The sequence below is a fragment of the Mauremys reevesii genome, linkage group 13, assembly GCF_016161935.1.
Source record: "Mauremys reevesii isolate NIE-2019 linkage group 13, ASM1616193v1, whole genome shotgun sequence".
In the NCBI taxonomy this organism is placed as follows: Eukaryota; Metazoa; Chordata; order Testudines; family Geoemydidae; genus Mauremys; species Mauremys reevesii.
Window position 1 is genome coordinate 12,675,859 of NC_052635.1, and position 12,390 is coordinate 12,688,248.

Below are 12,390 nucleotides of genomic sequence, written 5' to 3' on the forward strand. Positions count from 1 at the left end.
TGGTTTCCACCTTAGGTCTCTGAACTGCCAACGGGCATGCTCGGGGGTTAGCCCCATTCTAACTCTGGCCTTTTGTTTAAAAAGTTCATACCCGTTCATGTGTTCTTTTGGCATTTCAGCCGCCACCTCTGCTAAGGGTCCACTGAGTTGAGGCCTCAGCTCCGCCATATACTGGTCTGTAGAGATGCTGTACCCAAGGCAGGCCCTTTCGACATTTTCTAAGAAGGCCTCAGTATCATTGCCTACCATGTATGCAGGGACATCCTTGGAATGGGGAGCGGTACCTGGAGAAGGACTGTTAGGATTACCTGGTTGACCCAGTTTAGCCCTTTACAGCTCTAAGTGCTTCAGCTCCATTTCCGTCTCCAAGCGCTTCACCTCTCTCCTCTCCTCTGCTTCCAAGCGCTTTGCCGCTGCTTCTGCCTCCAAGTGCTTCATTTGTGGGAAGAAATTACTGTCTTCCCCAGTTAGAACTCGGTCTGAGTTAAGGGCTTCCCTCCATCTTGGCACCGAGATCTCAGGGTGTGTGTGTGTGAGGGCGGGGGGCTGACTCTTCCTTGCTGGGGAAATCCCTGGTCCCCGATCCGCTCCCTGCATTTGTGTCATGGAGCTGGATGTCTGGGCTTGTTCTGGGTCTGTCTTCCCAGTGGTGTGCTGCTTTGGGAAGACTGTTTGCTCTAGGGTTTCGGTGCTCGATCGACACTTCATGCACAGGGCTGCCCTACTCTAGCCAAGCTATTTCATTGCCACAAAGTTAGAAAACAAATTGCTTTTCAGGCTGAACCCTTTGCGTGCCTGTTCCCCCTGAGGCAGCAAAGAAGGAAAAGAAAGAAGGAAAAAAACCCTCCCTAGGTTTGCAGGCTGCCAAAAGGAAAAATGTGTCCTTTTAAAATCCTGAGGTCTGTGCCTCTGGTTCCAAATGATCCCACCACTCTGCCACCATGTCAAGGCTGATTGCCCACTCTGGCACTTCGAGTGCAGAAGGTGGGGGCCCGCAAGGATTCTAAAAAATAAAACTGGCTGCTCCCAGGCTGGTATTAAACTCCCAAGGTTACAGCTTTTCTCTGACCTTGGATTGGTAGATGCTGCCACCACCCAAGTGCAGAACCCCTTTGGGAGCCTAGGAAGGCTCACTCGGGAGTTCTTTCCTGTGGGGTACCCTCAAGCCCTTTCACCCCCCTCCTCCGGGGAAGAGCTGAGAAAGGGGGAAAAAAAGGAAATCAGCTGTTGCCACCAGCTAATTAAACAACATGTGCACACACCTCTTAAGACACAAAAATCCAACTCTGTTCTAAAAAAAGGTAAATTTTATTAATAATAATACAAGAAAATACATCTGGGAACTCAGGTTAGTGCTAGATTTTAAAAGAGCAACTATAAGGTTTAAGCATCAAGAATAGCTCTCTTGAGGTTCAGTTTAAAGTTTATAAGCAAAACTAAAGCATCTGGGGTTAGCACAGAGGAATGCACAAGCCATAAAGAAATAAGAGGGCTAAACCTGATCACGTCTTCCTAGGCATTTCCAGATCTACTTACATCTCTGAGGGTTTAGATGAGTAGTTTCTAGGTATGATACTGATGATTTTCCATACCTGGCCCCAAGCTTCTCACAGCATAACTGCTCCCTGTCTGCCTCTCCCCGAAAACAACAACAGACAGACAAAAGGGGAGTCTTGTTTCAATTTTAAAACATTCTAACCTTCCCATTGGCTCTTTTGGCCAGGTGCCCACTCACTTCCCTTCACCTCTGCATCGCAGTGAGAGTTTGTCTCCCTTTAGAGGTAGAGCAATTAGAGAACAGCTGTTGAGAGGGATTTTATAGCTACTGGCTGGTTGGGTGTCCATAAAAGGGAGCTACCCCCCTTCATTTATCACACCAGCACTGTGGACTCCCGTCTCCCACTACCCACTGCACTCAATACTCATCCCTCAGCAGTTTTGCCCTGCTGAAGTACAGCATCTGCTGCATTGTACTCCAAAGGAGAAGGTTGGGTATGATCCCTGGACATACACAAATTTGTAGCCGTCCCGGGACCCTTCCTCCTCTGTAGACCTTCCATTACCCCCCCCCACCTCCCCCACTAATGAATTTTTTCATTTGACTCTCTCCTGTAATTGTTGTCTTTTAATAAAAGAATTGTGTTTGTGGGAAAGCAATCTTTATTCTATTACGTGAAAGCAAAAAGAGCACTGCAAAGCACCATACAATTATGTTAAGGCCACTTCTTGCATCATGTGCACCAATCTCCTCCTAGCATTACAAGCACTGCAATCCCAAGCATAGCAACAAATATTAATGACTTTCAGCTTCAAATTGCTGCCTCAAGGCATCCCTGATCCTCATGGTCCCGCGCTATAGCCCTTTAATAGCCCTGGTTTCTGGCGGTTCAAACTCAGTCTCCATGCGCTGAGTCACTGCAGTTCAGCCCTGAGTGAATTTTTCATGCTTCCCTTCGCAAATATTATGGAGTGTACCACGCGCCTGTAAGGATAGGAATATGGTCATCGGCCATGTCCAGCTTCCCATACTGACATCACCAGCGGGCTTTTAAACTGCCAAATGCACACTCAACAGTCATTCTGCACTTGCTCAGCCTGTTGATGAACTGCTCCTTGCTGCTGTCAAGTTGCCCCGTGTAGGGTTTCATAAGCCATGGCATTAAGGGGTAGGCGGGGTCTCCCAGGATCACAATGGGCATTTCGACTTCCCCTGTGGTGATCTTCTGGTCCAGGAAGAAAGTCCCTGCTTGCAGCTTCTTGAACAGGCCAGTGTTCCAAAAGATGTGTGTGTCATGCACCTTTCCACACCAGCCTGTGTTAATGTCTGTGAAAGCCCACAGTGATCCACAAGTGCCTGGAGAACCATTGAGATTAACGTACTCTGTGGCTAGGTGGTCTGGTGCCAGAATTGGAACGTGTGTGCCATCTATCGCCCCTCCGCAGTTAGGGAAGCCCATTTGTGCAAAGCCATCCACAACGTCACGCATGTTGCCCAGAGTCACGGTCTTTCGGAGCAAGATTCAATTAATGGCCCTGCACACTTCCATCAAAAGGACTCCAACTGTCAACTTTCCCATTAGCGACCGATTGGTAGCAGTCTGGAGTAGCCAGCTTCCGCAGTGCAATCGCCACGCCACGCCCCAGAGACAGGGCAGCTCTCATTCTTGTGTCCTTGCACCGCAGGGCTGGGGCAAGCTCATCACACAGTCCCATGAATGTGGCTTTCCTCATGTGAAAGTTCTGCAGCCACTGCTCGTCATCCCAGAGGTGCATCACGATGTGATCCCACCACTCAGTGCTTGTTTCCTGAGCTGAAAAGTGGCATTCCACGGTGGTCAGCACCTCCATGACTGCCACAAGCAGTCTCGCATCATGGTGAGATCAAGGTCGCACTCCTCTTGCCTTTGCAGTTTAAGGAATAACTCCACTGCCACTTGTGATGTGTTAGTCAGAGCAAGCAGCATACTGGTCAGCAGTTTGGGATCCATTCCTGCAGCCCGAAAGAGCCGTACACTACGAGATGCATACCCTTAAATCTACCAGTCACAGAGCTGGCACTTACTGTGCTATTCATTTCTAGTCACAGTGCATCCGTGGCCAACTCTGCAGCTGGAGTTTTTACTCTACCTCTGGCTGAAATGCACTATCCCCTCGGCAAGCTGCAGCTAAATTCTTCACCAAGGCAGTAATTGGAAAGTGCAGTGCAAAATGTTACATCAGGGAATAAAAACGTTTCCCATTTAAGAGTTTGTTACTCAAAGATTCAGGAGATGAGAACCCGAAATCCAGCGCCCTGCGGCTAATACAAGATTTTGCTTAATGAATATGATTATTTGGCAGGAAGGACTAATCACTAACTGCAACCAGGGGGGGCTCGGAGAGGTGGCCACAGACCGGGAGAGATGTCACTAGGATTGAAAAGGCTGGGACTGTAAAAGGAAATGAAGGAGAGGGGCTGTAATAAAGGTTAGAAATGAATGACAGCTCAGAGGAGGTAGAACGGGGCCTTCCACGTCTAACACCAGAACAAGGGGTCATGGAAAGTGCGCAACAAATGGAATGGACACAGGACAGGAACATGGGACCTTTTATGGCCAAAACTGTAATCTAGGCACTGGTGACTGACTAGTGGGCAGCAGTGGGGCTTCACGGTTTTGGGGGAATGTGGGTTCTACTCCCTCTGGTGACATGGGTTCAAATCCCATTCTTGTCACGCTTCTCTCTTCAGAGGCATTTCTCACGTAAACATCAGATTTCCAGAAAGCCTTTGTCAAGGTCTCTCCCCAAAGGCTCTTACATAAATTAAGCTGTCATGGGATAAAAGGGAAGATCCTTTCATGGATTGAGAACTGGTTAAAAGACAGGGAACAAAGGGTAGGAATTAATGGTAAATTCTCAGAATGAAGAGGGGTAACTAGTGGTGTTCCCCAGGGGTCAGTCCTGGGACCAAACTTATTCATAAATGAACTGGAGAAAGGGGTAAACAGTGAGGTGGCAAAGTTTGCAGATGATACTAAACTGCTCAAGATAGTTAAGACCAAAGCAGATCGTGAAGAACTTCAAAAAGATCTCACAAAACTAAGTGATTGGGCAACAAAATGGTAAATGAAATTTAATGCGGATAAATGTAAAGTAATGCACATTGGGAAAAATAACCCCAACTATACATACAATATGATGGGGGCTAATTTAGCTACAACGAATCAGGAAAAAGATCTTGGAGTTATCGTGGATAGTTCTCTGAAGATGTCCACGCAGTGTGCAGAGGCTGTCAAAAAAGCAAACAGGATGTTAGGAATCATTAAAAAGGGGATAGAGAATAAGACTGAGAATATATTATTGCCCTTATATAAATCCATGGTACGCCCACATCTCGAATACTGTGTACAGATGTGGTCTCCTCATCTCAAAAAAGATATACTGGCACTAGAAAAGGTTCAGAAAAGGGCAACTAAAATGATTAGGGGTTTGGAGAGGGTCCCATACGAGGAAAGATTGAAGAGGCTAGGACTCTTCAGCTTGGAAAAGAGAAGACTAAGGGGGGATATGATAGAGGTATATAAAATCATGAGTGATGTTGAGAAAGTGGATAAGGAAAAGTTATTTACTTATTCCCATAATACAAGAACTAGGGGTCACCAAATGAAATTAATAGGCAGCAAGTTTAAAACAAATAAAAGGAAGTTCTTCTTCACGCAGCACACAGTCAACTTGTGGAACTCCTTGCCTGAGGAGGTTGTGAAGGCTAGGGCTATAACAGCATTTAAAAGAGAACTGGATAAATTCATGGTGGTTAAGTCCATTAATGGCTATTAGCCAGGATGGGTAAGGAATGGTGTCTCTAGCCTCTGTTTGTCAGAGGATGGAGATGGATGGCAGGAGAGAGATCACTTGATCATTACCTGTTTACTCCCTCTGGGGCACCTGGCATTGGCCACTGTCAGTAGACAGATACTGGGCTAGATGGACCTTTGGTCTGACCCGGTACGGCCGTTCTTATGTTCTTATGTCACAATGGCTGCGTTTAGAGGCACATTCGTAACAGCCTAAGAGAGTTAGGCACCCCAAGAGTAGTACTTTCTAGCCCACCTTAGTGATGTTAGCACCCCACAGGTGTCTGTTCTTCTTTTCAGCTACTTTCTAAAGGCAATTTGCAAAATCAAAACCTCTGGGCTTGTCCAGGATTTGAATGCAGGACCCCAGCACCCAAAATGAGAATCCTACCTCTAGACCAACTAGCCAAACAGGGAAAGAATGAATAGGGGCTTCTCTGAGCTAGGATGGCTCCCACTCTACTCAGGCATCTTTGCCTCTTTAACATTTGCCCCTGCCCTGCAGGCTCTGCCTCTCATGGGCATCTCTGGCATTAGCATCAGTCCATGGAACTCCCTGCTGCTGGATGTTACTGAGTCTGTCAAAAGGCCCCTTCTCATCTCTAGGACTCACACCTGTCTGCTCTGCTTTTTGAGGGTGGTGCACTAGCTCTGCTAAGGCTGTGGAGTGTTTCCCTGCCTCCGTCCCGGGCTGGCTTCTTGCCAGGGCGAGGTTGTTCCATAAATGGAAAATTGAACAACATTTTCCTGCCATTGGGGCAACCTATGGACTTACCCTGGCTTCATTTGAACCTTTACACGTAGTTAATCATTTTATCATCTATTAACCTTTGATACGGGGCAGGAATTGAGACTCCTACGGTTGCTTTTGTATAATCAACAGATCGTATCGCTCCTTTAGTTACCTTAATTTATACCACAAAGTCACCATCTTTCTTCTTTGTAGCTCACATCATCGTGTTTGTTTTCATTCAGTTTCAGTTTCTTCCAGTAGCATTTGAATTAAACAGTTTTCAACTATTTCAAAGGTAAGTTCCTTTGCTTGGAGGATCCTAGTGCAGGGACTGGCCCCTCCAGGCACAGAAATTAACCACTAGCCCCAGCTCCAGCCTTTGTGCTTGTTTGTCGGATAAGCCACAATGAGTCAATAATTCCATTGGCTAGACTGGGGTTTCTCCCCGGTCAGTGATTTGGAAAATTTGGGTTCGGTTTTCGTTTGCCGTGTTCATGGTGAATGTTAAAATTCCCGGGGACTCAGCAGTTTGAAGGACCCCTTTTGCCCCTGGAGGCAGGGAAGGGGAATACGAACCCACGGCCTGTGACAGCTCTAACACCATCCGGCCACGTGCTGGACCAAGCTAATGGAATTGCGACAACCATCATTGACCCTAGTTTAATTCGTTTGGGGGCCTCTGTATGAAGAATGCAATAGGGGGTGTGTGATTGTACATGGGCGTGTCTACCCTGAAAACACAACAGTGTCACAGCTGTGCAGCCGCAGTGCTGCAGTGTAGACGCACCTACGCCGCCCAGAGCGGTTCTCCCAGCAGCGTGATTAACCACCTCCCCGACAGGCGGGAGCTCGGCTGAGGGAAGAATTCTTCCGTCAACCCAACACTGTCTCCAGAGGCACATGGGTCGGCTTAACCACGCTGCTCAGAGGTGTGGCTCTTTCACACCCCTGTGCGACGTAGTTAAACAATTTTCTGGTGCCGACCAGGCCTCTGCAGGGAGGGCACATGACATGGGCCTGCTCAGGCAGACTGCGTGTGCTGAGGATATCACAGGGAAGGCAGGGAACAGCTGGGCCTGGAGATCCCCAGAGCCCCTCAGAGCCGTAGAGGGATTTCACAGACTAGCGTGTACAGAGGATGGATTTCAACATTCAGAGTCATTTTCAAAGGAGCCTATGGGAGTTAGGCACCCAATATAGTCACCAGCACAGCAGGGCTTTCTAACCCACCCCCAGCCACCCCAGCACCACTCAGTTACAGGCCCATCTCCAGCTCACTAGCCCACCTACTCCTGGCTGCCCCTCGCCCCAGCTCCATCTGCTTTCCAAAGGTCATTTGCAAAAGGCCAAGCATTGGGCTCGTCCGGGATTTGAACCCGGGACCTCTCGCACCCGAAGCGAGAATCATACCCCTAGACCAACGAGCCAGATAGCTGCTGTTGCTGTGGTGCTGAGATGTGTCACTCTGCCCTCCAGCATCTCTGCTCCTTCAATAGCTGCCTCCCTTTGCCCTGCAGGCTCCGCCCATCATGGGAGTCTCCAGAGTTAGCATTAGCCCACACAACTCCCAGCCACTGGATGTTACTCAGGCTGACGCCTCAGGCCTATCAAAAGGCTTGTTCTTGTCTCTAGTTACCCACAGGGTTCTGTGCGGATGGGGCACCAGCTGTACTAAGGCTGTGGTGGGTTTCCCTGCCTCCATGCAGGGCTGGCTTCTTGCCAATCATTCTTCCAAGCGAGATTGTTCCATAAATGCTGAATTGCACCGAGTTCCCCTGTCGCTGGGGTGACCTGCGGACTCCCAACGGCTGTGGGATTTGTACCCTCAGCCTCAGTTAATCATTTTATCACCCACTGGCCTTTGAGCCTGGGCTGGACTTGGTACCCGCTGGTCACACGGTGACTTGTGTGTGATCAGATTGGGGCGCTCCGTCCGTCGCCTTGACCCCGGCTAGTCCGTCGCTTTCCTCTGCACGCTTCCCAGCACCTACGTCCGTTCCTTCCTTTCCTTTTCCTCCCCTACCATTTTAATTGACGAGTTTTCATTTCCACCAACAGCCAATCCCTTGGGTTTGTCAGGGGCTTATCAGCATCAGCTGCCTGGCTCCACCTCCAAGGCCCTTCCCGCCCGACCTGGCTCCTCTCACTCCCCGTCACTGGCCACCTTCCTCCGCTGGTCCCCTTTTCAGACAGGCCCCTTCCTGCTTCCTCCCGCGCCTCCCCTCCCACCAGAGCTGCGCTGCCTGGGCACAGCGACAAAACCGCCTCTTTGTCCTCCTTCGGATACCGCCTCACAACTCACCTTTGCCAGGAGGCCCCAAAATCAGCACAGCGGCTCTGCTGCTGAGGCCAGCGCCCGTCACAGGTACAAACATTGTCTGGGGGTTCCCTTGTCCTGCCCCATCTCTTTCCACCTCTCAGCTCTTCTCTTATGCTTCCATTGCAAGCTCCGTGGGGCAGGGACCCACTTTTCTGATCTGTGTTTGTACAGCACCTGGCACAACAGGGTCCTGGGCCCCCACTCGCCACCAAGGTGCTACAGCGACGATTCATAACAATGCTAACGAGCAGAGGGGGCAGAAAGGAGGCTCCCCTCCCTGGGACAGCTTCCGATGCTGACGAATGCCCATGCCCCAGCTCTGGATTTCCTCTCCCTGAGCTCGGAGAACTGAGGAGGCAGGGAAGAGATTGCAGGGAGTAGCAGGGAGTTCCTGAAATACAGGGGATGGGGGAGGGGAAAGTCCTGGATGGGGAATGCAGAGATGCAAGGAGCTCGGCCAGCACACGCTACGGAGGATGCAACCCTCTGGTGAACCTGCCTGTCGTGTGTCCCAGAGAATCCACCATGACCCTCGGTAAGTCATACCAATGGATAATTCCACTCTCTATTAAAACCATTTAACTTCTGGACCGATGTAGAGAGAGGACTAGCAACCTCCAGACATAGCAATTCAGCTGGAAAACAAGGTGGCAGTTTGCTTGGGTTTATCTAAAGAAGAGTCTGGGGGGAGGTTCACACGTCGTGTCCAGTGTTCCCTCTAATTTTTCCCACCCATGTGCGGATTGAATTTTCTCATGTGAACGTATATGGAGGTGATGTGTGGTGGGGGTGGGGCTGAGGGATGCGGAGTGTGGGTGGGAGCTCGGGGCAGAGGGTTGGGTGTAGGGGGCGAGGGCTTTGGCTGGGGGTGTGGGCTTTGGGGTTCAGGCTGCCCCAGGGCTCCCCCCAGCTCTCCCTCCCAGTAGCAGCACCTGGGCTAGGGTGGAGAGGTGCCTCTTCCTGTCACAGCAGCTCTGGGGCTGGGCTGGGCAGGGACTGGAGGAGAGGAGCCGCTCCCCACTGCGACAGGTCAGGGGCTGGGGCAGAGGCATTTCTTCCCGCTGCAGTCCTGAGCGCCTGCGTGGCGCTTAATAGGCTGCTGTGTGGCCACACAGATTAGAGCAGTGGTTCTCAAAGCCAGTCCGCCGCTTGTTCAGGGAAAGCCCCTGGCGGGCTGGGCCGGTTTGTTTAGCTGCTGCGTCCGCAGGATTGGCCGATCGTGGCTCCCACTGGCCGCGGTTTGCCGCTCCAGGCCAATGGGCGCTGCGGGAAGGGTCAAGGCACTGGGCCTGAGGCCATCCGGATGCCCCTCCAACAGAAGAGATTTGGAAGCACTCTGCATGGAAGGTGGAAGTGCTGAGGGACCTGGCTGGGGGGCCGAGGCTTTGTGAGGCTGCAGCAGCGAGATACGTGCGACCGCAGGAAGGGGCATCAGCCTCACAGAGCTAATCCCTGGGACAGCCAGGGGGAGGTGCCGTTCCAGCAGTGAGCAGGACCAGCAAGAGCAGCCAAGAGTTCAGGGGCGCCCCTGGGAGTCCTGGCTTCTCTGAGTACATTACTGACGCTGAGCAGAACAGCTCCACTGGGGCAGGCTGCGTGAGCGCGGCCCCTGGGCTGGGATCGGAGCGGGAGGCAATGTGAGGGCTTTGGGGCACCAGCCTCAGGACAGATGGCAAAAGCCCCAAACTGGTGGTGGATCCTAGAACTTGATTTCACCGATCAGCTGTGACCTCTTCATACCTTACCATGGGGAGATCCCAGGCCGGCCCAGGGGCGCCCCGGGGTATCCTGACACCCCTTTGCGAGAGCTGATCCACTGCACCAAAAATCACACACGATCCAGTGCCAGTCACTGATCCGAGGTTGAGTGCACTGCAGACCTCACCCCAAACCAACGCCTGCAGCTAACCCTGTAATTAACTAACTAAAGGCTTATTAAGGAGGGAAAGGGAACCAGCGAGTGATTTGCAGGTTCTAGTGGGTAACAAGTGCACACATACGAGTTCGTCTGAAGTTCCAGACAGTAACAAGCGCAGCTGTAAGCGTCACCTCTGTACGTCCTTTAGCGCTAACCCCGGCTAAGCAGCCTGGAGATCCCTGGCCCTCTCCAGCAGCAAAGTGGTGACAATTTCCCTTGACAGGGATTTTTATGCCCTTCCTACAGAGCTCGAGCGGAGATGGGCCGAGTGTCTTTGCATGTCCCCCTTCATAGGGGTGGGGAAAAGAATCAACCACGTCATCCGTCCACTGGTGTCCCACAATGGGGGTCTATGGGTCTTCTTTTGACGGGCACGAGCTGACGCCTCTTGTGGTGAATGAGCAGCTCACGCTTGGTGTTGCTTCTCTCCTGTGTGGGGGAGTGTCCAGTTTCCTAGCAGACACATCTGTAGTTACAGAGCAAACACTGGGACATAATGCAGGATGCAGCCGGTGTGCGTGAGATGAACAGCAGCCGGCAGCAGCTCCCAAGCGTTTCATAAAGACCAAACACTGAACGCAGCCTTTGAAATGTAGCATCTGGTTTAACACCGCTAATGCCGGGTGAGCCAGCCTGGGTGCCAGCCGTGCATTCACCAGGGATCAGCTGCCACCTGGCCTGCCAGCATCACACACCTTGGCTCTTGCTTTGATCTGCCAATCAATCCACCTAGCTGTCCCCAGACGCACCCGCTTGCTCGCTAATGTGCCCCACTCGCTTTCCCCCAAGTCTCTGAGCCCACCTGTAAAACAGGCCCCCAAAGGCAGAACGTGGGTCCCCATGTACTGTCTGATGCATTTCTTGGCTCTTGAAGCGCGCTGGAGCCCAGCTGCAGAGCGCACAGACAGTGACACCTTTCCACCAGGCAGCGCGCCGGCTCACCTGCAGCTCCCGGCACCTGTAATTGTGACGGCTTCACCTTTCCCGGATTTATAAACCAGCCCAAGACCATTTCACTGTTCGCTTTCAATGGCAGCAGGGTTGGTGCCCTTGGGGGCTGTTGGATTAAACATGCAGTCGGGGCTGTAGTATGGTCCATAGCATCTCCAGTGTCATCCCACCAGTTACCAGCCCCTTGGCGAGGTGCCTGCGCTGGTGCAGAGTGCCTTCTCCGGGGACCACTGGCCACAGCTCAATAGCCTGGTTTTAAACCGGCGCAGGGCCTGGGCCAGCAAACGGACCGAACCCTCAGAGGGCCCCAGGGCACAGGAGAGGTTTGGAAGGACTCAGGCCCCCCCCCATCCCAAGCGCCATCCCAGTTGTTCCAAGCTGGAGCTGTGATGAACTTTTGACCACAGGGAAAGTCGTGGGGTGGGTTTGGCAGGCCGATTCCCGCCCCATGCCCGGGGAGGGCTGGGCAAGTGCCTGGTTTTACCCCACCCTGCTGTGGTAGGAGAAGACAGGGGCAGTTGCCCTGAGCTGTGACAGATGTAGAAAAGCCCTTTCACAGACTGAGGTGTCAGCTGGAGTAACATCCAGTGGCAGGGAGTTCCATGGGCTGATGCCAACACCAGAGATACCCATGAGAGGGGGAAGTAGCTATGAAAGATGTCTGACTGTTGCTCCCTGACCTAGGAGTGTGACTCTGTTTGGGGATGAGAGGGCCTGGGTTCAAATCCTCAAGAAGTCTGTAGGTTTTAGTTTTGCAAGTTGCCTTTAGAAAGCAGCTTCAGCCAGGGACAGGCTCCGGCAGGCTGGGGAAGCCTCAATTGCTATGGTGGGTTAATGAGCTCTACAAGGGCGCAGAACTGACAGGTGCAGGCAATGGGGTTAAAAAGTCCTGCTCCATTGAGTGCCTAATTCCCTTAGGCTGTTGTGCAAACAAGCTGTCAATGTCTAAATGCAGCCCTCTGCCCCTTGGCGGAAGGGTTTATGAAATCCCTCTGATGAGGGGCCCGTAGCATTGGCAGGACTCAAGCCCCCATCTTCAAATCCACTTGAGCCTAAATCCAGTCGCTTGGATCACTCAGCTACACCACTGGGTCCGAGCCCTGTCTCCCCTCCATTGGGAGAGCTAGCGGTGAGC

The 12,390-nt window shown here is 51.8% G+C and overlaps 1 non-coding gene across 1 annotated transcript; it reads right to left on the bottom strand.

Annotated features, from left to right (window-relative positions):
* Positions 1–7,421: 7,421 nt before the first annotated feature.
* Positions 7,422–7,493, bottom strand: TRNAP-CGG. Its single transcript has one exon. It is a non-coding gene; the product is annotated as a tRNA-Pro (tRNA).
* Between the last annotated feature and the right edge of the window lie 4,897 nt (positions 7,494–12,390).